The sequence below is a fragment of the Bos taurus genome, chromosome 5 (genome assembly GCF_002263795.3).
Source record: "Bos taurus isolate L1 Dominette 01449 registration number 42190680 breed Hereford chromosome 5, ARS-UCD2.0, whole genome shotgun sequence".
Taxonomy (NCBI): domain Eukaryota; kingdom Metazoa; phylum Chordata; class Mammalia; order Artiodactyla; family Bovidae; genus Bos; species Bos taurus.
In genome coordinates this window covers 65,738,923-65,766,507 of record NC_037332.1, presented here as the reverse complement: position 1 = coordinate 65,766,507, position 27,585 = coordinate 65,738,923, and the positions used below count along the sequence as shown (strand labels likewise).

At 43.3% G+C, this 27,585-nt stretch overlaps 1 protein-coding gene across 2 annotated transcripts in view; it reads right to left on the bottom strand.

The window, feature by feature from the left end:
* Positions 1-900: 900 nt before the first annotated feature.
* The window catches only part of DRAM1 (DNA damage regulated autophagy modulator 1), a 62,861-nt gene continuing 36,176 nt past the window's right edge, over positions 901-27,585 (bottom strand). Inside the window, exon 8 of one of the 2 annotated variants that reach the window (XR_003034588.2) lies at positions 901-3,534. The gene's annotated coding sequence lies outside the window, so the exon portion shown is untranslated. Of the gene's footprint in view, positions 3,535-27,283; positions 27,556-27,585 lie in introns of those variants that run through there. The other variant, XR_003034587.2, reaches the window with a different exon arrangement.

Here is a 27,585-nt window from a genome sequence, read left to right as displayed (position 1 = left end):
TTGCCCTACGCCATGTGGGATCTTCCCAGACCGGGGATTGAACCTATGTCCTCTTCATTGGCAGGAGGCTTCCTATCCACTGGACCACAGGGAAGTCCTAAATGGAGATTTTAATAGTAGTTATTTCCTACCTTGTCAGCACTAAGCATAGAAAAATATAAGCTCATTCTAGGTTTATTCCAGGGCACTAGGGGAAGTAGTATGTTGGGGCCAGCCCAACAATGAACCAACCTGAGGGAACGGTGCCACAAAAGAATAAGGAAAAATAAGACTCAGAAATAAGGTGGGGATCAGGGAGCTGATGCCGCTTACAGGCAAAGGCTCAGATCCTAATCCTTGCCTGCTTTTTATTGCTAACATCTACTTCCTTGTACATGCTCTAGAGATATCTGTTTTTTACAATCTCAGATTGGGGATAAAGATATACAATGCACAGTCCTCAATGTCAAACCTTCAGGCCTTTCATGACTCTGTTTAGCTCTTCAGCTAGTGACAACCTTTCTCAGCAATCCCCTCAAGGCTCTGGTTACGAGAACAGTCACTAATGGTTTTCCATCAGTCATATCAGTACTTCAACCTCTTGTTTTCAAGATGTTTTTCTGCGATGTACTTTTTACTGCTCCCAGCCCTTCACCTGGGGGTGATGAGAAAGTCATTCTTATTTTTCAAAGAAGCCCTGTTAATTATAGTACAGGCCTGTGCATAGCATGTTCCCTACATATCCCCTTTTTTTACTTTTTGAAGCTTATTTTTGGTGATTATTGTTGATCATAGAAGCCAAAGCAATAGTCGCTAATTGCTGTTGTTGTCCGTCGACTTTCTTGGTCGATGTCAGACTACGTAGAAACAGAAAAAAAAGACATATAAAAATTAACATAAAACCAGCCATTGATCCTCCGATAGTTTTCAAGTGAGGAATGGGATTTAATTGAGAAATTACATCTGCTGCTGCTTCCAGTAATTTGCTGCTGCTACTGCTGCTAAGTCGCTTCAGTCATGTCCGACTCTGTGCGACCCCATAGACGGCAGCCCACCAGGCTCCCCCGTCCCTGGGATTCTCCAGGCAAGAACACTGGAGTGGGTTGCCATTTCCTTCTCCAATGCATGAAAGTGAAAAGTGAAAGTGAAGTTGCTCAGTCACCTCTGACTCTTAGCGACCCCATGGACTGCAGCCTACCAGGGTCCTCTGTCCATGGGATTTTCCAGGCAAGAGTACAGGAGTGGGTTGCCACTGCCTTCTCCATCCAGTAGTTTAGATCCATGCAAAAGGTGTAGTTTCTGAGAGAAAGTTTCCATAATCTCTTGTTGTAAGTTATTAATATCCAGAGATAGATTACCTTAATTTAAGAGGTATTGCTTAACTTTGTCCCAGTGAAATGAAGATTCACTATATTTGTGAGGAGTGACACAAAAAGAAGTAACGCTCCAATCACACTTAAGACGAATCTGTTTTTGCAGACTATTTACTTGACCACCTAGCGGTATAACAACCTGTTGTAAATCAGCCATTTGTGCAGCTAATTTTCCATCTATTTGTCTTTGGGTAGACCAAAGAGCCTCAGAATCTTTGTGCCATTCTTGCACAGAGTGCACAGTCTGTACACTCTGATGTAACGTCACTCCTGCTACAGCTGCCGTAGTAGCTATAACAATAATTCCTAAAATAGCAGCAATTAACAGTCCAATAAACCATTCAGTGTGTTTTAACACTTTCTTAAGGATTTCTTCTACAATATAGACTGTGGGGCTATCCTGCCATGGTCTGTTCATTTTTACAGGAAGCCATACTCCAGATCTGGTTTTTAGAATATATAGAGAATAGTCATTCTGAAATTGGAGAGAAGAATTGATACAAGTGTAAAAGGAACAATTTTGACAAGTGAATAACCCAGAAGAGGCATTATAAAAGTAGGTCCTATCAAAAATATGAAAGGTAAACGAACACATGCTTTAATCCAATGGGTTGAATTTTTATCAAAATGTAAGGAATGACCGGATACTGTTGAATTAAATTGCCCCTTCCATGCTGTTATGAGTTGGAAGGCAGCTGATATTTTCAATAATTCTGAATGTAAAGGCAAATAAGGTAATTGAGGTAAGGGAGGGGAGAAACTCCCTCCATGCCAATATATAGAACTATTAACAATGTTATTCATGGAGTCTAAAGTATTGTTTAACAATATAGGCAAATCCAAGTTATTATTTTTATCCAGAGGATCTCCTTTGGGACTCCAATCAATAATTTCTCCATCAGAAGTATTGGCCATAATATGTCCAATATTAGCTTAACAAAATTTCCATTGTATCCAACGTTCTATTCCTGATTTTATAGAAATAATACAGTTAGGTAGATGGGGCAGAAACATAGAAGTATTTTCTTCTGTGATATATAAGGAAAATGCTTCTAATAAGAAAAAAATGAATTTTGATCACTTAAGGTTCTTTAACTATAGATAGCCAACTTTGTAATCCTCTTTTAAGACAATGAGTTTCCACTCCCATACATATAGGGGTAAGATCTCTTCCCACAGTATAATTAACACTAACATTTGAAAGATGTCGGCCCTCTTCTTCTGGTTTTAAAGGAAGGCTCAGGTCAAAAGGTCCAGGTAACCAAGAAGAGCCATTTATGAAGACTGGAACAGAAGAATCCTCCCACATAATTGATCTTAATAGAAAAGTTATGACCAACCTAGATAGCATATTGAAAAGCAGAGACATTACTTTGCCAACAAAGGTCCATCTAATCAAGGCTATGGTTTTTCCTGTGGTCATATATGGATGTGAGAGTTGGACAGTAAAGAAGGCTGAGCACCGAAGAATTGATGCTTTTGAACTGTGGTGTTGGAGAAGACTCTTGAGAGTCCCTTGGACTGCAAGGAGATCCAACCAGTCCATCCTAAAGGAGATCAGCCCTAGGATTTCTTTGGAAGGAATGATGCTGAAGCTGAAACTCCAGTACTCTGGCCACCTCGTGTGAAGAGTTGACTCATTGGAAAAGACCCTGATGCTGGGAGGGATTGGGGGCAGGAGGAAAAGGGGACAACAGAGGATGAGATGGCTGGATGGCATCACTGACTTGATGGACGTAAGTCTGAGTGAACTCTGGGTGTTGGTGATGGACAAGGAGGCCTGGTGTGCTGCGATTCATGGGGTCGCGAAGAGTCAGACACGACTGAGCAACTGAACTGAACTGAACTGAGGGGAGGATTGGGCACATATGCCCAATAAGTATGATTGGCACCAACCGTGGTAGTTACCACAGGTAACATAGCCAAGAACAAGGTAGCTGAGGTTAAAGGCTGTCCGTGTTCTTTGACCAATTTTTCCCCTTCAATGGTCAAATTTCTCCAATTGACCCCAAGTGGGCAGTTTGGCCTTGCTGGTCCTTGGAGCCGGTTTGGGGCAGTTGCTGATTGTCAGTCTTGTTATCCCCATCACTGGTGGCTCTCCAGGAGGATCGATGTTGAACCATGTCCTCTTCTTTCCTTTCTTTAACATGTCTTCCTGGTATACAATATTGTTGTCCATCATCTGAAATGACAAGAGCATAACCTCGTCTTTTCTTAAGTCTAAGGCCCTTACACCAATTGTTGCACCACTCCCTCAGGTCAGTTCATTGTTGGGCTGGTCCCAACAGTAGTATCCAAGAGGCTGCTGCTGCTGCTGCTAAGTCGCTTCAGTCATGTCCGACTCTGTGCAACCCCATAGATAGCAGCCCACCAGGCTCCCCCGTCCCTGGGATTCTCCAGGCAAGAACACTGGAGTGGGTTGCCATTTCCTTCTCCAATGCATGAAAGTGAAAAGTGAAAGTGAAGTCACTCAGTCGTGCCCGACTCTTCGTGACCCCATGGACTGCAGCCTACCAAGCTCCTCTGCCCATGGGATTTTCCAGGCAAGAGTACTGGAGTGGGGTGCCATTGCTTTCTCCAATCCAAGAGTCTGGATACCTAAATTTGTCTTCATTCATCCTTTCATCAAGTTTTTATTGAGTACCTGCAATGTGACAGGTGGAGATGCAGCGGTAATGACAAAAGACATACCTGAAAGTCGTCATGGAGCTCATGGTCTCCTGATTCATCTGCACCCTCCCAAGATGTGACCAGTTTCTCAGAGTTATTTCAACCTAAGAATCACCTTTGTGGGTGGCACAGTGGTAAAGAATCTGCCTGCCAATGCAGATTGGCAGGTTTTATCAGACACAGGTTTGATCCCCAGGTCAGGAATATCCCCTGAAGCAGGAAATGGCAATCCACTCCAGTATTCTTGCCTGGAAAATCCCATGGACAGAAGAGCCTGGTGGGCTACAATCCATGGGGTCACAAAGAGTTAGACATGACTGATCACACATGCAAGAAACCCCTGGCACGCTTATGAAAAAAAAAAAAAGCAGATTCTAAGACCTCCCCTCATCCTACTGAATATCACATAAGATTCTGACTTTCTAGTCCTCCTTGGAAAAATAGGGAGCAGAGCAATCCCTATCACCATGGTATTATGTGTTCCAAGAGAAATAGTATATGAGAAAGATCTTTGGAAACAGTGAAGTCACTTTCCAGCATGTGGCATCCAGGCTCTCTCTAGAGATTCAGAGATGCCAGCCAAAGGCCATTTAGTGGCTGTGTAGTCTGTCCTGGGGTCCTCCTACCCCACCTCCTCTTTCTGGACTTTCTGGAAACATGAATCAGAAGCCACCTATCCCCATTCTAACCTAATGAGCTAATGAGGCTGAGACTGGAACCAGTCCCAAGTCCACCACCAAGGGGAACAATTGCACTGTATTCTGGGAGTGCCTATTACAAAGCTTCTGAGGGCCAGTCAATGGCCACAAGTGGTGGTTTTCAAGGGACATCCCTGCCTTCCCTTGGTACATGCTCAAATGGGAGATGAACCCAAAGACTGGTGAGCTGAGTGGTGAGCTGTAGGGCCTCATCACCCAGCCCCTTCCCATCTCTCCAACTTTATCTGCCACTGTTCCTCCAAACATCCACTAGCCCTTAACTGCCTCTCCCCTTCTTTCAGTAATCAAACCCTCTGGTTTCCATGGGTCACAAAGCCATCTAGAATAATGACTGTATTTCCCAGCCCTCTTGCTATTATGTTCAATGAGATATTAGCAGAAATGTCATATAGCCATACCCAGGAACAGTCCACAATCAACAACTGGCATGTGTTTTATCCCTTTTCTATCCTGTGCCTTCCTCCATCCTGCTGCTTGGAAAGCAGATGGATTATAACAACTGAAGCTCTAGCCTCTGTTTCAGATGCTGAGAATGAGACAACATGTTAGGAGTCCTGAGCACTGTATGGAGCTGAATCTCTGCTTTAGTCTCGAACTGTCAACCTCTGGACTTTCGCATAAAAGAGAAATATGCTTCTATCTAGTTTAAGCCAGTGTTATTTTTAAAAAATATTTTAATTTATTTATTTGGCTGCATTGGATCTTAGTTGCGGTATGTGGGATCTAATTCCCTGACCAGGGATCGAAACTGGACCCCTTATATTGGGAGTACAGAATCTTAGCCACTGGATTACCAGGGAAGTCCCAAGCCAGTGTTATTTTGAGTTTCTATTACTTACCTCCAAAGTGAGACTTTACTGATACAGTGCTTAAAAGAATAGATTCTGGAATAGACTGCCTAGGCTCAATCACTTATTAGCTCATAGCCACAGAGATTTTGCTTCACTTCTTGGCCTCAGCTACAAAATGTAGATGCTAGGGACTTCTCTGGTGGTCCAGGCGCTAAGACTCCAAACTGCCAATGCAGGGGGCCTGGGTTCAATCCCTGGTTGAGGAATTAGATCCCACATGCCGCAACAAAGACCTAGTATAGCCAAATAAATAAATTAAAATAAATAAAATGTAGATGCTAAAGACAGCATCAACCATCTAGGATTGTTGTAGGAATGAGCTAGAGTCTGTGAACCTGAAAACATGTAAAGCCTGTTGCTGCTGCTGTTAAGTCGCTTCAGTTGTGTCCAACTCTGTGCGACCCCATAGATGGCAGCCCACCAGGCTCGTCTGTCCACAGGATTCTCCAGGCAAGAATACTGAAGTGGGTTGCCATTTCCTTCTCCACATGTAAGGCCTGGCAGACAGTAAACACCCAGAATAAAAGTGTGTCCCAAGGGAGCAAGACTGAACATTATCCTCTCAAATCACATGCAGGCTGTTTAGTGCTGCAGCAATACCAATAATAGTATCGTTTTAAATTTTATGAAGTACTTTATAGGAATCTTTTCAACAGTTATATATGAACTATGTATTATGTATGTAGGCATTATTGTTTGCATTCCACAGAGAAAAAAATGCAAGCCCAGAGAGATTAAGCAATAAGGGGCTGTGATAGGATTCACACTCAGGTTTTTTACTTCCAAATTCCATACATTTTCTGAAAGCCTTCACTGGCTCTTAAATGCAAGTTGTTATATTGCTACATGTTCTCTTTTTCTAGATGCCTGACACATATACATTTTCTTCTTTTGAACTTATTACTTTGTATTGGTGTATAGCTGATTAATAATGCTATTATAGTTTTGGGTGAACAGCAAAGGGATGAAGCCATACATGTACATGTGTCCATTCTCCCCCAAACCCTCACTCCTATCCAGGCTGCTACATAACATTGAACAGAGTTCCATATGTTCTACAGTAGGACCTTGCTGGTTATCCATGTTAAATATAGTGGACACATACATCTTTTGCAAAGGAATCCCCAGGCTAGATTTTTCTATAACACAAAAATTTTTTTTTAAAAATTATTTTTTGGTAAAAAATCAAAAAGGGTGCCCAAATTCTCCAAGTAAGAAATTTTGTTTTCTGGTCACTGACAGCTCAGATGTGAATAGGCCAAGTATTTGATCCCATAAAATGTTAACCCTGGACTGTACTTTAAAGAAAGGATTTGATCAGGGCTCAGCCCAGGAATGGTGGCAGAAGCCTCAATCCATCCTGGCTGCAGTCTGGATAACAGGGCCTGATTCTGAGTGATATTTCAGTTGTTTCTATTGCTGCTGTTCAGGCACTCAGTTGTGTCTGACTCATGGACCTTAGCACGCCAGGCTCCTCCGTCCTCCACTGTCTCCCAGAGTTTGCTCAGATTCGTGTCCATTGAGTAAGTGAGGCTATCTAACCATCTCATCCTCTGCCACACCCTTCTCCTTTTGCCTTCAGTCTCTCCCAGCATCAGGGTCTTTTCCAGTGAGTCAGCTCTTCGCCTCAGGTGGCCAAAGTATTGGAGCTTTATCTCCAGCATCAGTCCTTCCAATGAATGTTCAGAGTTGATTTCCTTTAGGATTGACCTCCTTGCAGTCCAAGGGACTCTCAAGAGTCTTCTCCAGCACCACAATTTGAAAGCATCAATTCTTTAGTGTTCAGCCTTCTTTATGGTCCAACTCTCACATCTGTATATGACTACTGGAAGAAATATAGCTTTGACTGTATGAATGTTTGTCAGCAAAGTGATGTTTCTGCTTTCTAATACACTGTCTAGATTTGTCATAGCTTTCCTTCCAAGGAGCAAGCATCTTTTAATTTCATGGTTGCAGTCACCATTTGCAGTGCTTTTGGAAAACGAGAAAATAAAATCTGTCACTACTTTCACTTTTTATCTATTTGCCATGAAGTGATGGGACCAAATGACATGATCTCATTCTTTTTAATGTTGAGTTTCAAGCCATCTTTTTCATTCTCTACTTTCACCCTCATCAAGAGGCTCTTTGAGTCCCTCTTCACTTTCTGCCATTAGAGTGGTATCATCTACATACCTGAGGTTGTTGATATTTCACCCGGCAATCTTGAATCCAATTTGTGATTCATCCAGCCTGACATTTCACATGATGCACTCTGCATATAAGTTAAATAAGCAGGGTGACAGTATACAGCCTTGACTTACTCCTTTCCCAATTTTGAACCAGTTCCATGTCCAATTCTAACTGGTGCTTCTTGACCTGCATACAGGTTTTTCAGGAGAAAGGTAAGATGGTCTAGTATTCCCATCTCTTTAAGAATTTTCCACAGTTTGTTGTGATCCACACCGTCAAAGTCTTTAGCATAGTCAATGAAGCAAAAGTAGATGTTTTCTGGGACTCCCTCCCTTTCTCCATGATCCAGTGAATGTTGGCAATTTGGTATTTCAGACTCACCTTAAAAGGGGCCCAGAGCTGAGCGTCTGGTATAGGAGTGAGACTTCATGACAGCACATTTGTTTTGAATTGACAATTCTTTTAACAGAAGCAGTTTGGAAGCAGGACTGGAGGAGCTGCTGCTCACTGGAATGTTGTAGCCATTATCCAAGTTCCCCGAGGGCAAGGCAGGGGCTCCTATTGCATCTGGGGTGCAGGGTTAAGTTAGGGAACTTGCTTGCTCCAATGACTATGAAAGGTGGACACAAATGTCATTGTCGAATATAGTTATCTCTGCAAACTTGAAGAAAGTATAGGAAAAAAATCTTTCACATTTAGAGGATATGAATTGAATGTTATTATAGCAGAAAACAGGAGTTGAGAACAGAAAGTAATGGTGTACTGGTTCTGAGCTGTGAACACAGACCTGAGTTCAAAACTGAGTTCATTTGTTCAGTGATTCGGGCCCATTTCCTTAACCACTCAGATCCCCTCCCTCCCTTTATAAAAGGAGATTATAATATGCCTAACTCTGAGAGTGACTGTGGGATTGAAGAAAAATATAGTTTCCCTGGTAGTTCAGAGGTAAAGAATCCACCTGCCAATGCAGGAGACGTGGGTTCAGTCCTGATCCAGGAAGATCCCACATGCCACGGAGCAGCTAAGCCTGTGTGCCACAACTATTGAGCCTATGCTCCAGAGCCCACATGCCACGAAACTTCTGAAGCCCACGTGCCCTAGAGCCCCTGCTCCACAAGAGAAGCCACAGCAATGAGAAGCCCGTGCTCCCTAACTAGGAAGTAGCAACAGCCCCTCCACAACTAGAGAAAAGCCTGTGCAGCAACAAAGACCCAAGACAGCCAAAAAATAAATATAATAAAATTCTAAAGAAAAAAAATGTGTCCAATAAAAGGGGAGGTGTTCAATTTATTTCATCCTTGTTAAAGGATGACCCTTTTCACTCATTTCATCCTTTTTAAAAATTGATTATTATTGGAGTATGGTTGCTTTACCATGTTGTGTTTGCCATTTCATCCTTTACTCATGAATCTTTCCCTCTTTTGTGACTATGATTTGGACTTCCTAGAATTCTAAGGCTCTGAAAACTTTCTGAGTAGCTTCAACTGCCTAATTTCAAGTTTCCCAGTCTTCCTGTCTGAGAGAGGCCAGTGGTAAAGATGGATCAAAATATCAGGCACATAACTTGACCTTTGCCCTCTGGCCAGCATCACCCTCCATGTTCCATTGTCTCCACTGTCCTCACTGGGACAAGAATGGGATGGTCGAAAGCAAGGTGCTCCATATAGGGTGGAGAATCAGGGCTTCTCAGATGGTAAGCATGGTAAAGAATCCACCTGCCAATGCAGGAGACATAAGAGACTTGGATTTGATCCCTGGGTCAGAAAGATCTCCTGGAAGAGGAAATGACAACCCACTCCAGTATTCTTTTTTGTTTTGATTATTTCCGTATGTATTTATTTTTAGCTGTGCTGGGTCTTGGTTGCTGTATGCAAGCTTTCTTTAGTTGTGGCAAGTGGGGTCTACTCTTTGGTTGCAGTACATGGGCTTCTCATTGCAGTGGCTTCTCTTATTGTGGAGCACAGGCTCTAGGGCGCACAGGCTCAGTAGCTGCAGCTCACAGGCCCGGTAGTTGTGGCTCAAAGACTGTAGAGCACAGGCTCAGTAGTTGTGGCACACGGGCTTAATTGCTCCAAGGCATGTGGGATCCTCCTGGATCAGGGATTGAACATGTGTCTCCTGCATCGGCAGGTGGATTCTTTGCCTCTCAGCCACCAGGGAAGCCGTGCTCCAGTATTCTTGCCTGGAGAATCCCATGGGCAGAGGAGCCTGGTGGGCTACAGTCCTTGGGGTCCCAAAGAGTGGGACATGACTGAAGTGACTTAGCATGCATACACGTGGGGAGAATCAGGGAGGAATGTAGCTGTTTCTTGATTGTGCACCATACTGCCTGCAGAGATGAGTGCCTGGGACCTAAGGGCTGGGGTCTGGGGTCCAGCTTGAGGGCGGAGGAAGCTCCGGCAGCCAGGCTGGCACACCTCCCTGTATGGCCTGGGCACTCGGGTCCCTTGTGCACACAACCAGATGAAGTAGGGTGAAGGCTGAAGACTCTCCAAGCTCAAAGTTCGTCTGAGCCGGGATGTAGAGAATTTCTATCTGCAGAAATTGATTTCTCTGTCTTTTGTTAGTTTCTGTGGGCTACACTCCTGAATCTTATTTATGCTTTTCTTGAAGAAAAAGTTGTGTAACCCATGGAAAGTTTTTTTCCTAAGGGGTGGGTTCTGTATAGAGGCAGCCCGGGGCCGAGGTGGGAGTTAACAGTGAGGGAAGATGTTGGGAAAATGAAAATATCAACTTAGAACCAGTCACTCCAATCTCTTGTGTTTGACTTGGACAGGGAAGCCTGCCCGCTTTGTCCTACTTCATAGGAAAATGAGGACAAAGAGGGGATAAGTGAGAAAAAGTTGAGTTATGTATATCCCATTTGCCTCCAAGTCTCTTATAGCCACATCATTGAAAAGGCTTACTGTATAAGCCTTGCACCCAAAGATTAGAGAAAAATATTAATTGCAAAGAACTTTTTATATCTTTGTGAAATTTGTTCTTTTCTTCACCTGTACAATTTTTTTTTTTAATGAGAGAATTGATTAAAGAAAGAATTCCTTTTTCAACTCATAGGCTCTATATTTAGTCCAGTAAGAACTTCCATGGATGAATGTGAACACAACCCCAAAGTGAACACGACCAACACAAAGCCCCAGAGTGAACACAACCAACCACAAGCAGTTGGAAAGAGTTGCTTTATATGATTTTGTACATAGAAAGGTAAAGGGCAATTGTACAGTGTTATCTATCCTGATTCAATCCCAATTTTTTCTCCAAAGGAGAAGGAGAGAGACCCAAAAGGGAGAGGAGTTGACTCTCAGTAGCTTTCCACTGCCCTGGAAAAGGAACAGCTCTGGTTGCTACAACTACAGTTCCTCTTTCCTGCTGTTTGTGGAGGGGTGACCATTACTGCAGTCTACTAGTGCCCCCTATCGTCCACTTCCAGAAACTCACAGGGCAGGGTGAATGGCTAAACCTGAGCAAGTTATCTTACCCTGAAAACTTTGCTGACAAAGAAATCTCAAAATTTTGAAACTATGCTTCCACCTTTGATTCACTGAAGGGCAGTTTATAGTCAAGTTATATTATTATTTCTAGACATAGAGGGTTTTAGGAAGGCTCTTTAGAAAATATTTAGCCAATTGTTTTTACCTAAATGTGGGTATTAGTTCTGAGAAATACTAGCAGTTTTATGTGAAACCAAAATGTGTTAGGAAACACTGGGTTAAGTAAACATTAATTATGAACTTCCCTGGTGGTCCAGTGGTTATGACTCTGTGCTTTCAATGCAGGAGGTATGGGTTCAATCCTTGGTTGGGGAATTAAGATCCCATGGCCAAAAAAAAATTAAAATAAAAAAATTAACATTAATTAAATACTAGATAAGCAGGTTCTTTCTGGCTGGTCATCTCAGATCATTGAACATGGATTGTGTGTCTCCCCAGAGGAAATGCAGTTTCTCAATATCATCTGACAACAAGAACCACTTTATGTATGAATTTCTTGTAGGGCTAATATTTCAGAGAAGACTTCAGAAAAGTGCTCATTGAGTTTCAATGAATCTTTCTACAAATGAGGTTACAGTCTCAGAGAGGTGCCAGAGGCTGAGAGGTGGCAGAGCCACCATGAAGATCCACCAGGAGGCTCCCAGGCTCTCAGAGCTGCTTCTTCACCCGAGTGAGTGTCCATCTCCTCCCCAGAGCTGATCCTTAGTATTCCTGTTTCCATGAAGTGTGTTTGTTTGTGGAATGCGAAATGGCATCACCCTCAGCCAAGGACATTGGGCAAGAAACCCCTTTCAAGAATGCTCCAACTCTTTGGGAGGAGAAATTGCTTCTTTTATTTTCAATTCAATTTCACTCTCTCTTTTGAAGAACCTCATTGTTTTATTATGACAGAGGATTAGATGTTTGGATGGCATCACCGATGCGATGGACATGAGTTTGAGTAGACTCCAGGAGTTGGTGATGGACAGGGAAGCCTGGCGTGCTGCAGTCCATGGGGTCCCAAAGAGTCGGACACAACTGAGTGACTAAACTGAACTGATTGTTTTATTTTAAAAAAACAACAACAACCCTATATTTAGCAAATACTTATGATGCACATGACTTTCTGGTTCTTGGAAGATTCAAGATGATATACCATGTTGGGTAAGAGTAAAGGCTTGGAGGTCAAATTCCAGTTCTGCCACATTCAAGTTACTTATCATCTTTCGTCTCAAAATGTGGCAACAATCTAAGTGTTGATTGACAGATGAGAGGCTTGAGAAATTATAGTGTATATATTGGGTTGACCAAAAAGTTTATTCGGGTTTTCCATATATTGGTCAACCCAATGTATACAGTGAAATATTATCCAGCTTAAAAAAAAAAAAAAAGAGGAGAAAATCTTGCTGTTTGCAACAATGTGAATGAGCCTGAAAGATATTATGCTAACTGAAATAAGCCAGACAGAAAAAAACTGCATAATCTCACTTAAATGTGGAATCTGAAGTAGTTGAATACATGGGAGTTAAGAATAGAATGGTGGTTAACAGGGGAGGGAAGGTGAGGGGAGTGGGGAGATATTGGTCAAAGGTACAAAGTTGCAGTTATATAGTCTAGAGATCTAATGTTCAGGTTGTAGTTAAGAATACCATAATGATTATTGGAAATCTGCTAAGACAGTAGATTTCAGGTGCTCTCACTAACAATAACCAAAAAAGGTAACTATGAGAAAAGATATGTTAATTAGCTTAAATGCAGTAATCATTTCACTACATATGTTTATCAAATCACCATGCCATACACTAAAACATTTACAAGTTTTATTTTAAAAATCAATTTATAAAACAAATAAGAAACTCAGAATCCCTGTCTATAAAACAGAGATAACACTAATCCCTCATCTACAGAATTGTGTTGAGTGTTAAATTAGAGAATACAGTTGTTCCTTGGTATTCATGTGGAATTAGTTCTACCACCCACTCACCTTCAACAGATACCCAAATCTGCAGATGTTCAAGTCCCTTATATAAATGGGTAGTACAGTCAGAACTCCACACCCAAGGTTCTACATCCATGCAGATTCAGCCAACCAGTTGAAATCCAAGGCTGTTTGAATCTGCAGATGCAGAGCCCAGATACAGAGGGCTGACTGCATGTGTAAAACAGTTAGTAGGGTGTCGGCGCCTGTAAGCGTTTAAAAAGTATTTGTGGCTACTATTATTGTTGTTTTTGTTATCATGATTGTGAATATTATTATTAAGATTCTTGTTACTATTACTATTACTGTTCTTGTCCTGAAGGACTTAATAGCCCAGTTGGTGATAGAAGACAAGCACAGTTAGAAACTACAAATAACAGTATGAGGGAATGGAACAGAGAGAGCAACTGGGTCTCGTGTCACTTGCCGTGAGCCTTCAGCAGCTGCCTCAAGCGCTACGTGGAGAAGAATTCTAATGTTCTTAGTCTTGGAGAAAGAGAGCACCCATACCATTTGGTGATGTTTTCCTGGAATGAGGCGTATGAATGAGGTTATACTGCACATATTTACCATTCTTAGAATAAATGATGAAATGCCAGATGTGACTGATTAGAATAAAGTCATTTCTGTAGAAAATAAGATAGCTGGACCTTGGAGGATGAGTTTAATGTGAACAGAAGGCGGTGAAGTAAGGGAAGGAGAGCTATCTGGCACCAGGAATTTTGTGAGCAGATGTACCAAGGATAAGATCCACATGGCCTATTTGGGTGGCAATAAGTAGACCAGTGTGTCTAGAGAAGGGTTTGATGCTAAAGATTAGCTCTACAAATATGGTCACCAGAGCCATAGCGCTAGGGACCCAACATCAAATAAGCTTCTCCCATTATTGCCACAAGTTCCTGCTTATGCACTGGGCCATTTACCTGGATTTGAAGCTCAGACAATGTGGGTACTAGTAAGTCTCTAGCAGCATCTTGTCTTGTATGGAGCTGCTCAAAGGCTCTTTTCCATCACCCCTGTTCATGAAGACCATCCTTTCATGTCTAGTCCTTGACTGCCATTCAGAGCCCACTATTCTATAGGCACTTGGCCCTGCAGCCCCAAGCATCTGATTCTCAGCAAATGCAAATGCACACATAGATAAAAAGTCATCTCTTGTGTGAAACCCATATAAATCTTATTTATGTTGAATTGATTCATGCTGCTTTTCAGGTCTACTATATCCTTCTACTTTTCCGTACAGTTTAATTTTCGAGAATTTGATATTGAAACTCTAACTAAAAATCTTAATTAAAAAAAAATAATTGTAATATACAATGAAACTGTATGTAACTTTGTCCTATGTTTTCCAAGTCTCCTGTAAACATGTTCTCATACTTTCATAATTTAAGAAAGGAAAAAAAAAAAGAGTCCACCTGCCAGTGCAGGAGACGTGGGTTCGATCCCTGATCTAGGAAGATTCCACGTGCTTTGCAGCAACTAAGCCCATGAGCCACAACTATTGAGCCTGTGCTGTCGAGGCCAGGAACTGCAATGGCTGAAGCCCGCTCCCCCACCCTAAGGCCCATGGTTCTCAATGAGAAGCGACTGAAATGAGAAGCCTGCACACAATAACTAGGCAATAGCCCCCACTTGCTGCAACTAAGGAAACGCCTTCACAGTAATGAAGACCCAGCTCAGCCAAAAATAAACTTTTTAAAAAGTCATCCAAAATGAAAAATAAAGAATCAACCTGCTAGAAACTGTAGCTTCCCTGTGCCTTCCCTCTGTTCAGAACTGGGCAAGCTCTGGGTGGGATATCAGAGGGATTTATTAAAAATCACAAACGAGGATGGGAGATTCTGAAATATTCCTGTTTTCAAAACTTCATAATGTGGCATAATGATATTTTATTCATTTTTTGATGGAGTCTTTATCTCTACCACAGAACAGGAGCTTCTGTATTAGTTGGGACTTGTATGGGTACAAATGACAGAGAACTAACTCAAACTCATTGAAGCAAAAGAAGGGGCCATTATGAGGGATAATGTGACACCTGTGAAACCCAAAGACAGGCATACGCCTGGGACACAGCAAACACTGAACCACAGAACTCCAAGACCATCAGGGTTCTCGTTTATTCTTCTTGTCTCTGTACCTCCATTCCTTCACATTCTTACTTACATGTTTCCTTTAGCTAGCCATCACCTTTCTCCAGGTAGTGAAAAACATGGGGGTCCATAGCTCTTAAATGCACCAGTATAGCTACATAGCTTTGGACACCTAAAAGAGATTAGCTTAACATTGCCTCTGGTTCCAAGGTGAAAACCCCCCTAGAAGGACTCAGTGAAGTAGTGTTAAGTCAGACAAACTCCAGAGAGCCATCAAACAACATGGCAGCTCCTATGGAACCGCAAAGATGGGTGAAGAATGAGGAAACTTCTGGAAGAAGGCGGGTGAGGTGCTGGGCAAACAAGAGGTACCTGTAACACCTTCTCTTATTTGTTTTGTCATGCCAGCTCAGCTTTGCTATCAACCAACAATTCCATTCATTTCATAAGCATTTAATAAACACTTACTGAGCATATGCTCTGTGCCAGGTACTATGCTGGATCCTAAGGATGAAATGATGACCACAATGCTCTTAGAATGCTAGACATTCAGAGATGCAAAGAAATACAAATTAGACTTGGTTTAGGACCTCTAGGAACTTACCGCTTAACTGAAGGCAGAAGACTGTATTTGGAGAATCATGAAGGGGTAGGCTGTGTGCTATGGACCACGAGGGTAAAGGAAAGTGAGTGGGGTCAGTGAGGCCTGGAACATTCCCGAGAAGCATCCTGGAGAGTGTGATACTCCAGTGGGGTCTGTAAAGGGTGAGGAAGTTTTCGTTTATGACTACATGTGTTTAAAGTCCAGGATTTTCACGACATCACACTGAGTGAGGCCTCTGCTCCTGGCTCTCTGCATCTGGAGGCCTTCCGGAACGCAGCCGGCGGCCAGTGGCCCTGTTCCCCTCTCAGAGATGGGACTACCACCCACAGCTCTCTGATAGCCGAGTGTTTTATTGCCATGGCCTGTTGGATCAAAGCCTCTGAGTCTGAGGCAAGTTCAGAATCATTTCCTTCAAGGATTAACTCATCTTTCTGGGCTTGGGGAGCTACACAAGCAACATCTGGTACAGCCTGCAGAGGGGTGCTTCACCCAAGGAGTCTCAGATTTCAACATGTGAGCCATCCTGCTGAATAACATCACCGACGGGAAACAGCACTCAGAGACCTCGTCTCGTTGTAACAAGAGCTCTGCGTCACGCCCCGTGGTCGTGTTTTGCACATGACCATAATAAATGGTGCAAACTGTAGCAGGTTTATCACTTTGTCTCTTGCCAAAGGGACTGAATTCCACACTGATGGGGTCAAAATCCCCTTGCGGGTGTCTTCTGGGGTCATTCCATAGCCCATGATAGCACTATTAACCACCCCATCCTGTGCACATGCCTGTATGCAGGCTCACACGTTAATGCGGTCACAGGGAATCTCTCAGTCAGTTTCTTCTCCCAGAGCCCATCTCTCACCTCCCTGTCTGCCCAGGTATCCTGGAAAATCCTTGGTTGGGCCCATTTCCTTGCTCTTTGGTAAATCTTGGCTTTATTCCTCCACACTGTGGTTTTGATATCCCTGGCTCTGCCCTCTGCATCCTATAGGTCAGTCCCACCACTCCTGGAGTTCTCCTCAAGGTCAAGATTTTACCATGCTCTTAAAGGTAAAACACTGTAACCATTGGGTGTTACGTGTTTATCGTTTATAGGAGTACTATTCTCATCATGCAAGACTCACCAATGAGGAAAATGAAACTGTGAGAACTTCCCAGGTTGCAAGATATAAACCCATGTCCATCTCACTTCTAAGACTGTGCTCATTTTAAGGGATGAATATAGGAAACCCAGAACATGGTCATGGGTGTCCCACATGGGAATCCCTACTTCCAAGAGGGAGAGGGAGAAGGAAAGAGAAATAAGGACAACACTACCCAGAGTAGTGACTCTGAGTTCAAAGGAGGAGAACTTTGAGACGTGGTGAATTGTGTCTAAGGCCACAGTTGGCAAATATTGAGACCATTGGCCTGAAGTAGGTGACTGGCAAGCATTAAGAGAAGTGTTAATTGTTAAGTGTTATTGTTCAGTTGAGTGATGGGTTTGCAAGAAGTTAAGTAGTGGGTAGACTCCAAACAAAAGGAAAGGGCCACCAGATAGATGAATAAAGTGAGAGACTGTTATATATCTATTAAACTTGAAACTTGGAGAAGGGAAGAGTACCGAGAAATTGTTTTGACAAGTCCTTCAGGTGATTCCCGTACACACTAAAGTTTGTGAACCACGCTAGAGCAGAGTTCCTCAGCCTTGGTTCCACACTGGAATCACTTGGAATAATGATGCTTCTGCTCAATTCCTGAAATTGATTTAGCTGTTCCAGGCACTAGAGATGTACAAAACTCTCCAGGTGATTCTAATGTGTAGCTACAGCTACCTCAAAGAGGATGTGGAAGGAGTGAAAATAGCAGTGATGCAGAGGATTAGTTGTGCCAGGCATTGTGCTGAAGATATAAGAACATGCTTTTCAAGGAACTTCGCCGGTGGCCCTGTGGTTAAGAATCCGCCTTCCAACACAGAGGACACAGTTCTATCCCTGGTCAGGGAACTAGGATCCCATATGCCGTGAGGCAACTAAGCCCTCAAACTACTAAGCAACTACTGAGCCCACCTGCTCTTAGAGCCTGAGAGCTGCAACAAAAACCCAAAGCAGTCAAAAAAAAAAAAAAAATTAATAGACAAAAGAAGAACATACTTTGCAAGCGTCATTAATGGGCATAAGGAAAACCCAACATACTCCCCAATACCTTATGGGCTTTGCTTCAGTGAATCTTCATGACAAGTCTATGAGGCAGGTAATATCGTTATTCCCATTTTACAGGCAAAAAGGCTGAGGTTCCAAGAAGTTACCTGACTTGCTAGGGTGTCAAAGCAGGAACTTGAAAATAAAATCTTTGACAAAAAAAGTACTGATTCTTTTTCTTTTTTTTTTTAACTGCAAGAAAATATACACAATGTAAAAATTGCCACTTTCACCATTTTGAAGCATACAGTTTTAGTGGCATTAAGTATATTCACAGTGTTGTGTAACCATCACTACAGTCCATTTCCAGAACTTTTTCATCATCCCAAACAGAAACTCTGTACGCATTAAACAGTAATCCCCCATTCTCCTCTCCACCTCCCACCCCACCCACCGCACAGAGCTCCTAGTCACTTCTATTCTATTGTTTGTCTCTATGAATTAAAATATACATTCTAAATCACAGTTTCCAGATAGGCCCAAATAAAAAATGGATATGCTGAAATTGATCAAATTTCTTCCTTAAATAAGGGTATCTCTGAGTTAGATGAGGCTTCCACCTCAAATCTAAATACTGAACAATGTGTGAAGTGAAGGTGTTAGTCACTCAGTCATGTCCAACTCTTTGCAGCCCCATGGACTGTAGCCCTCCAGGCTCCTCTGTCCATGGAATTCTCCAGGCAAGAATACTGGAGTTGGTAGCCATTTCCTTCCTTCTCCAGGGGATCTTCTTGACCCAGGGATCGAACCCAGGTCTTCTACATTGCGGGTAGATTCTTTACCATCTGAACCACCAGGAAAGCCCAATTCCCACCAAACAGCAGATGTTCTCTTGCCTCAGTGCCACAGCACAGGTGAATCCTTTTCCCACCTCACCTCCACTGAGCAGACTGTCTCCTCCTTCAAGTCTCCTTCGGGGCATGACCCTCCCTGAGGACCCAAACCAAGCTCTTCCACTAGCATGGTCCCACAGACCCAGGGTTGCAAACTACTGTTAACTCCAATCACGTGTGTCTTATTAAAATGCAAATTTGGATTTAGTGAGGCTGAGTTGGGGCCCTAAGATTCTGCATTTCTATCAAGCTTCCAGGTCCCTTGAGCAGTGAGGTCAGGAAGGGCAGTACTTCACCACTGCCCATTTTTCTTTCTTTACTCTAGTGTTTCCTTGGCTGTTTCTCCTCTCCACTATAAATACCTTGAGGGCAGAAAGCCATCTTCTTTATTGTTATATTCCAGAACTTAGCATGGTGCCAATCCAGAGTAACTCTCAATAAATGTTGAATGAATGAATAAATAAATGAGCTCACAGGTTGGAAGGATAAAAAAGAACCAGATCTGTGAAGAGCCTGGTAAACCATACTGAGGAATTTGAAATTTATCCTGAAGCTATGGGGAGTTACTGAAGGATTTTAAGAGGCTGGTATAACACATGTGTATGTATGTGTGGTGTGTAACATGTGTTGAAAAGAACCAAGAATGAAATAAAGGAAACTATAGTGAGCTATTGCACTAGTCCAAGCAAATAATTATGAAGGCCTGCACTAAGACAGTGATGGTAGGAATGGAAAGGAGGAAGAGGATTCACGGCCATAGAGATGATTAACAACTCAGTCCCCATTTGCTTCTGACAGACCCAGTTTATTTCTGGCACACTTATTAATAATGTCACTTTTATTTACAGAATGCCCTGGTTTGGATGATAATTATCTTTTAACCCTGTACATAGGAGATGAAGTTAACAGAGCATTAGGTCGGGGTGAGGAGCAGAGCGTTTCTACCTTGAGCGACCCAGGGAATGGTAACACCATTTACCAACCAGGCAGTCCAGAAGAAGCAGTGGGAGAAGAAGTTTCTCTTTAAAATAAACATAGTTAAGTTAACAAATGCTAAACTGGGTGTGGGGAAAGGGAACCCTCCTACACTGTTGGTGGGAACGTAAAAGTTCAGTCTCTATGGAACAGTATGGAGGTTCCTCAGAAAATTAAAAATAGAATTACCAGAAGATCCAGCAATCCCACTCCTGGGCAATACCCACACAAAAGTATAATTCAAAAAGATATATATGCACCCGTATGTTCATAGCAGCATTATTTACAATAGCCAAGATATGTAAGCAATCTAAATGTTCCTCAGCAGATGAATGGATAAAGAGAGTTAAGTCATTGACAAGTATTCAGTAAATTGCAGTAAGAGCATCACAAAAGTCGCAAAGAAGACACAGAAATGGCTGAAGTCTAGGGAATTCCAAGGAAAAGCATTATCCTTCCACTCTGAACCTCGGAAGCAAATTAGTCTCAGGACCGTTCATTAGGAAACCTGCCCTCATCTGCCATTCACACTGACTGCAGATGAGATTTGAAATGGCCAATTCCAACTTTTGTTTCTCACTTATTTTACTCCTTTCAAGTCACTGCTACATCTGCTCCCAACAGCTAAAGACTTCTGAGTATCTTCAGCATTAACTGGATCCAAGCTGACCATGGTCATTCAGACAGTCAAACTAATGACGTTGCATGCCAAGGCCTGGTGAACTGAGTCTACTTGGAAGAACACGTGCCCTGATTTGAGCCAAAGGTCAGGGAACACCAGAATGTTCTCCCACATTTATAAGCCCCATGACCCAAAATCCTAACAAATCTCTATTCCTACTTGCCAGCACCTCAGCTCTTTCTTCCTCCTACAACATGTCAACAACTGGGTAATTATTTAATAAACTTCAGAACATACTTTTGCTTCTTCTCCCAGCTAGAGATACCAGGGATTTTCCCAGTTTCAGTTTCAAGGTGGCTCTGACTTCAGAGTTCCAAGTGCAGTCAAGCAGAAGAATAAATCCACTAGCTAGAGCCTTTTGGGGGAACTTTCAAACAAAACTGTGGCTTTTCAAGTATTAAGAGGAAATGACAGACTGAACTAAGCTCAGTATTCATTTTAATACACGTGTTAAAGGTTATGTTAGCAGCTGTCAAATCACTGGCCAACCCTAACTACATCACTCTTCACCCTAAATCAGATATCTTGAGTGGTACCCGAAGCTTCCTTCTTTGGCCTGACCCTGAGCAATAGGGTTGTTCTGGAAGGTGAATTTTGTCTTCCAGGCATTCCTATCACTTGTGCTAATATTAGCCTGATGAGCAAGAGAGCTGGAACCCAGGACTCCCAGCCCTGAGACCCTTCTGCTGCTGCTAGAGGCTCTGGGAACTCTACATCCTATATCCACATCGCCTGCCGGAGGTGGAATGCCAAGCCCATTGGTCTGTCAAGTGTGAGGACTTCTGTAACCCAGTTGGGGACAGCCTAGTTGTGTCTCCTCTTCACCCTACTATGACTGCGTCCTTGGCTAGTAGAGAGCAGATGTTTCTAACCCCAAGCCTGTCTTGTTGCACCAACCAGAAGCAAGAGATACCAAGAGTTCAGAGACCTAGGAAACAACCCTCATAGCCACGAGAGCCTTGGTCATACTGAGTGTTACCCCTAGCCTGCAGCCTCGCTGCCCCAGGGACTCCTTAGCCATTTTGGTTTCTTCTCGGGGGTTGTGCATGGCGTGGGAGAGCTCATCTCACACTCCCACTAAAGACTGGTGTGGCACGGGAGCCCTCTCCCTCATGTGTTCCCACTGCCCTCTCCCTGCCACCCCGCCCCACCCCTGTCAGTCTTGGAAGCACAGAGCACAACCGGGATTCACTCTTTTGAAGCAACAAAATGGACATTTCACCTGTTTTTCTAAACTTGCTAGTTTAGGGATTTCACCCCCTTGAGGCCTGTGTGATGTGATCCTACAGACGCTGATAAGTTAATCATACTCACATAAGAACAGATGATAACTACATGGTCCTGGTAGGAAGGTTGGGAAGGTGGACTACACGGTGGGAACGTTGACTGTTGGGGTCACATCACTGGGTTTGGTCCAAGCGTCATCACTTGGTTGGTACCTGTCTGGTGACAACCTCACAGCACACACCTCAATTTCCTTAAGGTGTGTAAGGAAATTAATTTCCTTAATTTCCTCGGTGGTAAAATGCGACTAATTAGGAGATGATCACCTTCTCACATCATCTTTGCCATGGTTGGATGCTCAATCAGTATTAACAGGACATAAGCAATAATGTAAGCAAGTAAAAAAATGTTCTTGGTGGTTAAGCAAAATTCCCTGAATACCTGAAAAATACTGGAAAAAAGTGAACACTGTCTCCCCATAGGTAAACCCAATTTTGTTTTTTTCAAAATGACAAAAGGATTTTGTGGACAGTGAAAGTATTTGGTATGATGCTACAACAGTGGACACGTTTCAGTATACATTTGTCAAAACTCGTGGAATGTGCACCACACCCAGAGTGAACCCTCATGGATGCTATGGATTACGGTGTAATGATGGATCAACGGCCTGCATCAAGGTAGGCCATCTTTAAAGCCTATTATGTCTTTTTTTTTTAATATAAATTTATTTAGTTGGAGGCTAATTGCTTTACAATATTGTAGTGGTTTTGCCATACATTGACATGAATCTGCCACAGGTGTACACGTGTTCCCCATCCTGAACTCCCCTCCCACCTCCCTCCCCATCCCATCCCTCTGGGTCAGCCCAGTGCACCAGCCCCAAGCACCCTGTCTCATGCATCGAACCTGGACTGGCAATCCTTTTCACATATGATAATATACATGTTTCAATGCCATTCTCCCAAATCATCCCACGCTCGCCCTCTCCCACAGAGTCCAAAAGACTTCTATACATCTGTGTCTCTTTTGCTGTCTCGAATTAGGAGTTATCATTACCACCTTTCTAAATTCCATATATATGTGTTAGTATACTGTATTGGTGTTTTTCTTTCTGGCTTACTTCACTCTGTATAATAGGTAAAGCCTATTATTTCTAACTTATGTTTCCCAAAGCTGGAATCTCTGTGTGCCCCCTGTTCCCCACTCACTGGTCATTCCACACTGACCACCAAGCTATAAGGTCTGCTACTGCTGCTGCTAAGTCACTTCAGTCGTGTCTGACTCTGTGTGACCCCATAGATGGCAGCCCACCAGGGTCCACCATCCCTGGGATTTTCCAGGCAAGAATACTGGAGTGGGTTGCTATTTCCTTCTCCAGTGCATGAAAGTGAAAAGTGAAAGTGAAGTCGCTCAGTTGTGTCCGACTCAGCGACACCATGGACTGCAGCCCACCAGGCTCCTCCGTCCATGGGATTTGCCGGGCAAGATTTGCCAGGCAAGAGTACTGGAGTGGGTGCCATCGCCTTCTCCTATAAGGTCAGGGAGGACCAAAAGCCTGTGAATTCCCCCGAGGTTCTGTAATGAGTCAGCTTGCCAGAAAGAGGAAAGGGAATATGGTGATTGATGATTGATGTCTATAAAAGCAAAATGTTCTCAGACCTTAAGGAAGTGTAAGTGAAATGGCAGGCCTTCAAAGAGATCCCAAAAGAGAAAGTGGATAGAAAAGGGACAAGATTAGAAGAGGCAGAGACAGAAATGCAAGATCACAATGAAAAACCCGAGAGAATGAGAAAAGCTATGGCCAACCTAGATAGCATGTTAGAAAGCACAGACATTACCAACAAATGTCCATCTAGTCAAAGCTATGGTTTTTCCAGTAGTCATGTATGGATGTGAGAGTTGGACCATAAAGAAAGCTGAGTGCCGAAGAATTGATGCTTTTCAACTGTAGTGTTGGAGAAAACTCTTGAGAGTTCCTTGGACTGCAAGGAGATTAAACCAGTCAATCCTAAAGGAAATCAGTCCTGCATATTCATTGAAAGGACTGATGCTGAAGCTGAAATTTCAATACTTCGGCCACCTGATGCGTAGAAGTGACTCATTTGAAAAGACCCTGATGCTGGGAAAGATTGAAGGCGGGAGGAAAAGCGGATGACAGAGGATGAGATGATTGGATGGCATCACTGACTTGATGGACATGAGTTTGAGAAAGCTGTGGGAGTTGGTGATGGACAGGGAGGCCTGGCATGCTGCAGTCCAGGGGGTCACAGAGTCGGGCATGGCTGACTGACTGAACTGAACTGAACTGGAGATGGAGATGCTCTTGACCATGGACAGAAGGAGAGCGGGCACCTGAGAGGAGGCAGAAGACAGGGATGGTGTTCTGTTTGCAGACAGGGGAGCAAACAGCCTTGCCCTCCCTACCCTGGGAGCTTAAATAAAAGGGGGAAGGGAGAGGGGTTTGTAGACGAGCAGTGACACAGTCAGCTGGCCTCTGCCCCACACCCTGTACTACAAAATCCACGTGATGAACGAACGTGTTGCCCAGAAAAGGTGAATTTACCATCAGTATCCCCAGTTTGGATGAAAGGGTGAAATAGCTGGGAAGATTTTCCAACAAAAAATGCTCAAGAGGCTCCAAAGGCAAGATGACAGTAATTTGTCAAATCACAGATGCAGTTCCCGTGGGTGCCACCATTCCCACTTACAGGATTTCTCCTGCAGATGTCCTTGCAACCGTGTGAAATGCTGTATGTACTAGGTCATTCACTTGTAATTGCAAAGTTTGGAAACCACATGACTGATCATCAAACAGGGGACTTGTTAAACAAAGGATGGCACAAGGAATACTGTACAGGGGTTAAAAACAGAACAACAAAGAAACACGAAGAAGCTCTCTATGTATTGCTATGCTAAGTCACTTCAGTCGTGTCCAACTCTGTGTGACCCCATAGACGGTAGCCTACCAGGCTCCCCCGTCCTTGGGATTCTCCAGGCAAGAACACTGGAGTGGGTTGCCATTTCCTTCTCCAATGCATGAAAGTGAAAAGTGAAAGTGAAGTCGCTCAGTCGAGTCCGACTCTTAGCGACCCCATGGACTGCAACCTACCAGGCTCCTCCATCCATGGGATTTTCCAGGCAAGAGTACTGGAGTGGGGTGCCAGTAAGGACATATCTCTGAGACACACTGCCTAGTCAAAAAAGGCAGGCTCAAAACTGTGTGCTAGGTAGGCTACATTTGGGAAAGAAATTAAAAGGGAAATCATCTTATAGGTATGTTTCTGCTTGTATTTTCATTGAAAAGGGCTATCTGCCAGAAGAGGGGTGAATTAAGTGAGGGAACAGGCAAGTACAAAGGTTCTTCACAGAGGACCTTTTTATAGTTTTGATGTTTGAATCGCATCAATATATGACTGATTCAAAATTTAAAAAATAAGAAAACATGATTCAGAGTTGAAGGACTGCAAGTGAGGCACAGCTGAATGGCCACTTATCTAGAAATTATCTTTCCACCACGGCACAGCAAGTCCAGGAAACAGTAGTTTGCTATATCTGCGTATTAGAACTCTTGAGTGTTTGTATAAATTGGGGCTCTTCTAGGAATAAGCATAAGAAATCCAGCCCGAGTCTACCAAAGTTAAAGAGAGACTCACGTAACTGAAGAGTCCAGAGGTGGAGCTGGCTCCGGGGATGGAGGGCTTTGCGCATAACTGAGGGACTGCCTGGGCTGCAGGCTTCCTAGGCATCATCTCACGGCACCCTGGCCCAAACCACAGGGCAGATGGCTGGTAGCCCCGTCGGCATTTTCCAAGCATCGATTCTGGAGGGCGCCACCACCCCCAACGCAACTTTGGCATCCTGCTGCCTTTCATTTTAGAAGATGGATCTGCTGGGGGTGACCCAGGAGCATCAGAAACTTCTCCTCCAGGGCTTGAGGCTGTGGTTGCTTGCTCTCTTGTGCAACAGACAGGATGCAGATGTATGACATTCTGGCCTGGAGAATGCAGGGCATTCAGAGCCAGACCAAGAGTATGTGTGTGGGGAGACGGCTGGGCTTACAGGCTTGCCAGAATTAGGGAGTGGGAGAGAGTGAAGACCACTTATCTTCCTCCCACTGCCCCTTCCTCATTCCAGGCCCAAATACCAGACCAGGGTGTCTCCAAATGAGTGAAAAATGGGAGCACGGGACCATGCCACATGTAAGGGATGTTAGGAAATCCAGACACAGCACAACACTAATGCACTTAATTTGGTTTATGAAATGCAATTTCTGTGGAATCCTCTGTTAGTGTTTAGGGGGCAGGGGAGATGCACTTGATTATTAATCAAGAAAACAAGAGCCCCAGACTGGAATCTGTTGCAGTAGAACCACTTACAGGTCACTGAACTTCTCTTTTTTTTTTTTTTGCCTTAGCTTCTTCATTTGAAACATGTGACAGTTCACTGTCTGACTAACCTCAGAGACTAAATAAGAACACAAGAAATTTGAAAACATATAAACATGACTTTGAAGTTAACTGAATGCAAACTGATCACCTATATGACTAACTTTTTTTTTTTACCTGAAAAGATTGATAGCCGGTAAAATTTGGTTTACTCTGAATCAAGTTGGGTTGGCTCTTCTGGCCTCTGGGGTCAGGAAGAACTGAATTCTGTAGTGGAATCTGCAGCTTTACATTAGTGCAAGACCCATTTCCCATCCCCTTCTTCTGAGAAACAACTTTCCAGCACCATCAGCCCAGTAGTTTGGGTGGCGCGGACCCCTCTCAGTGCTCCAGAGGTGAACATGTGACACTGGTCTGACCAATCAGAGCATTGCACTTCCCCGGGTGACAGGGTGGGCATGTGACCCAAGGGAGCCAATCGGAGAAAGTGAGTTTCAACTGGAGGGCTTTGGTTAGAACTTTTAGGAAGTCCTCTCATTCCACTGGACAGTTTGTAGCTTGGGGCTCTAGAAGCCATCTCACGCCCACCAAGGGGAAAGCCTGCCTGAGAATGATGCCAGCAGAGAGAAGGAGAGAATAGATGGAGTCCTGGTGACTTTCTGATCCAGCCGTCCCTATAGACAGCTCCACCGCAGGACCTCGCATAACTTGAATCAATAGATGCCTCTCTTTCTTTCAACAACGTTGAGTTGGATTTCTGTGCAAACTTCTGATACTACTACTCAAAAATATCTACAAAGATGAGCCATCCTACCCACAGGCAAAACTACATGAATTAAGAAAACATAAGGTTTGAGACTTCCTCAGAGGTCCAGTGTTTAAGATTCCACTTTCCAATGCAGTGGGTAAGCATTCAATCCCAGATCAGGGAACTAAGATCCCACATGCCACGTGGTATGGCCAAAATTGCTTAAAATAATAATAATAATGAGATTTAAACTCTACCTCTATAGAATCCAAGTGGAGCTAGAATACTTTCCTGAATAAATATACTTCATAGTAGTACCAAGTCAACATATTATAATTTAACAGAGACATAGATTTAAAATAAAGAAATATTTCATTTTATTTTACTCTTTCAGCCATGAGGTCCAAGGAAATGCAAGTTCATGGCAATCAGAAATAATACCAAAATATGGAGGAGACCAGCTTTCGAGATTTCATGGAATCAGCAGAACGTGACTGTCTGGAGTGAGTTTTGGCCTTCTCAGTTTGCCAAGCCAGGTGTACCATTTGCTCTAGCCCATGGAACAATTTCTGTGATAACTGTCCAGGATGAAGAGAGTCATCATAGCATGGAGACGCCCAAACAACTGAAACGTTTACAGCACACAAAGCAAAAC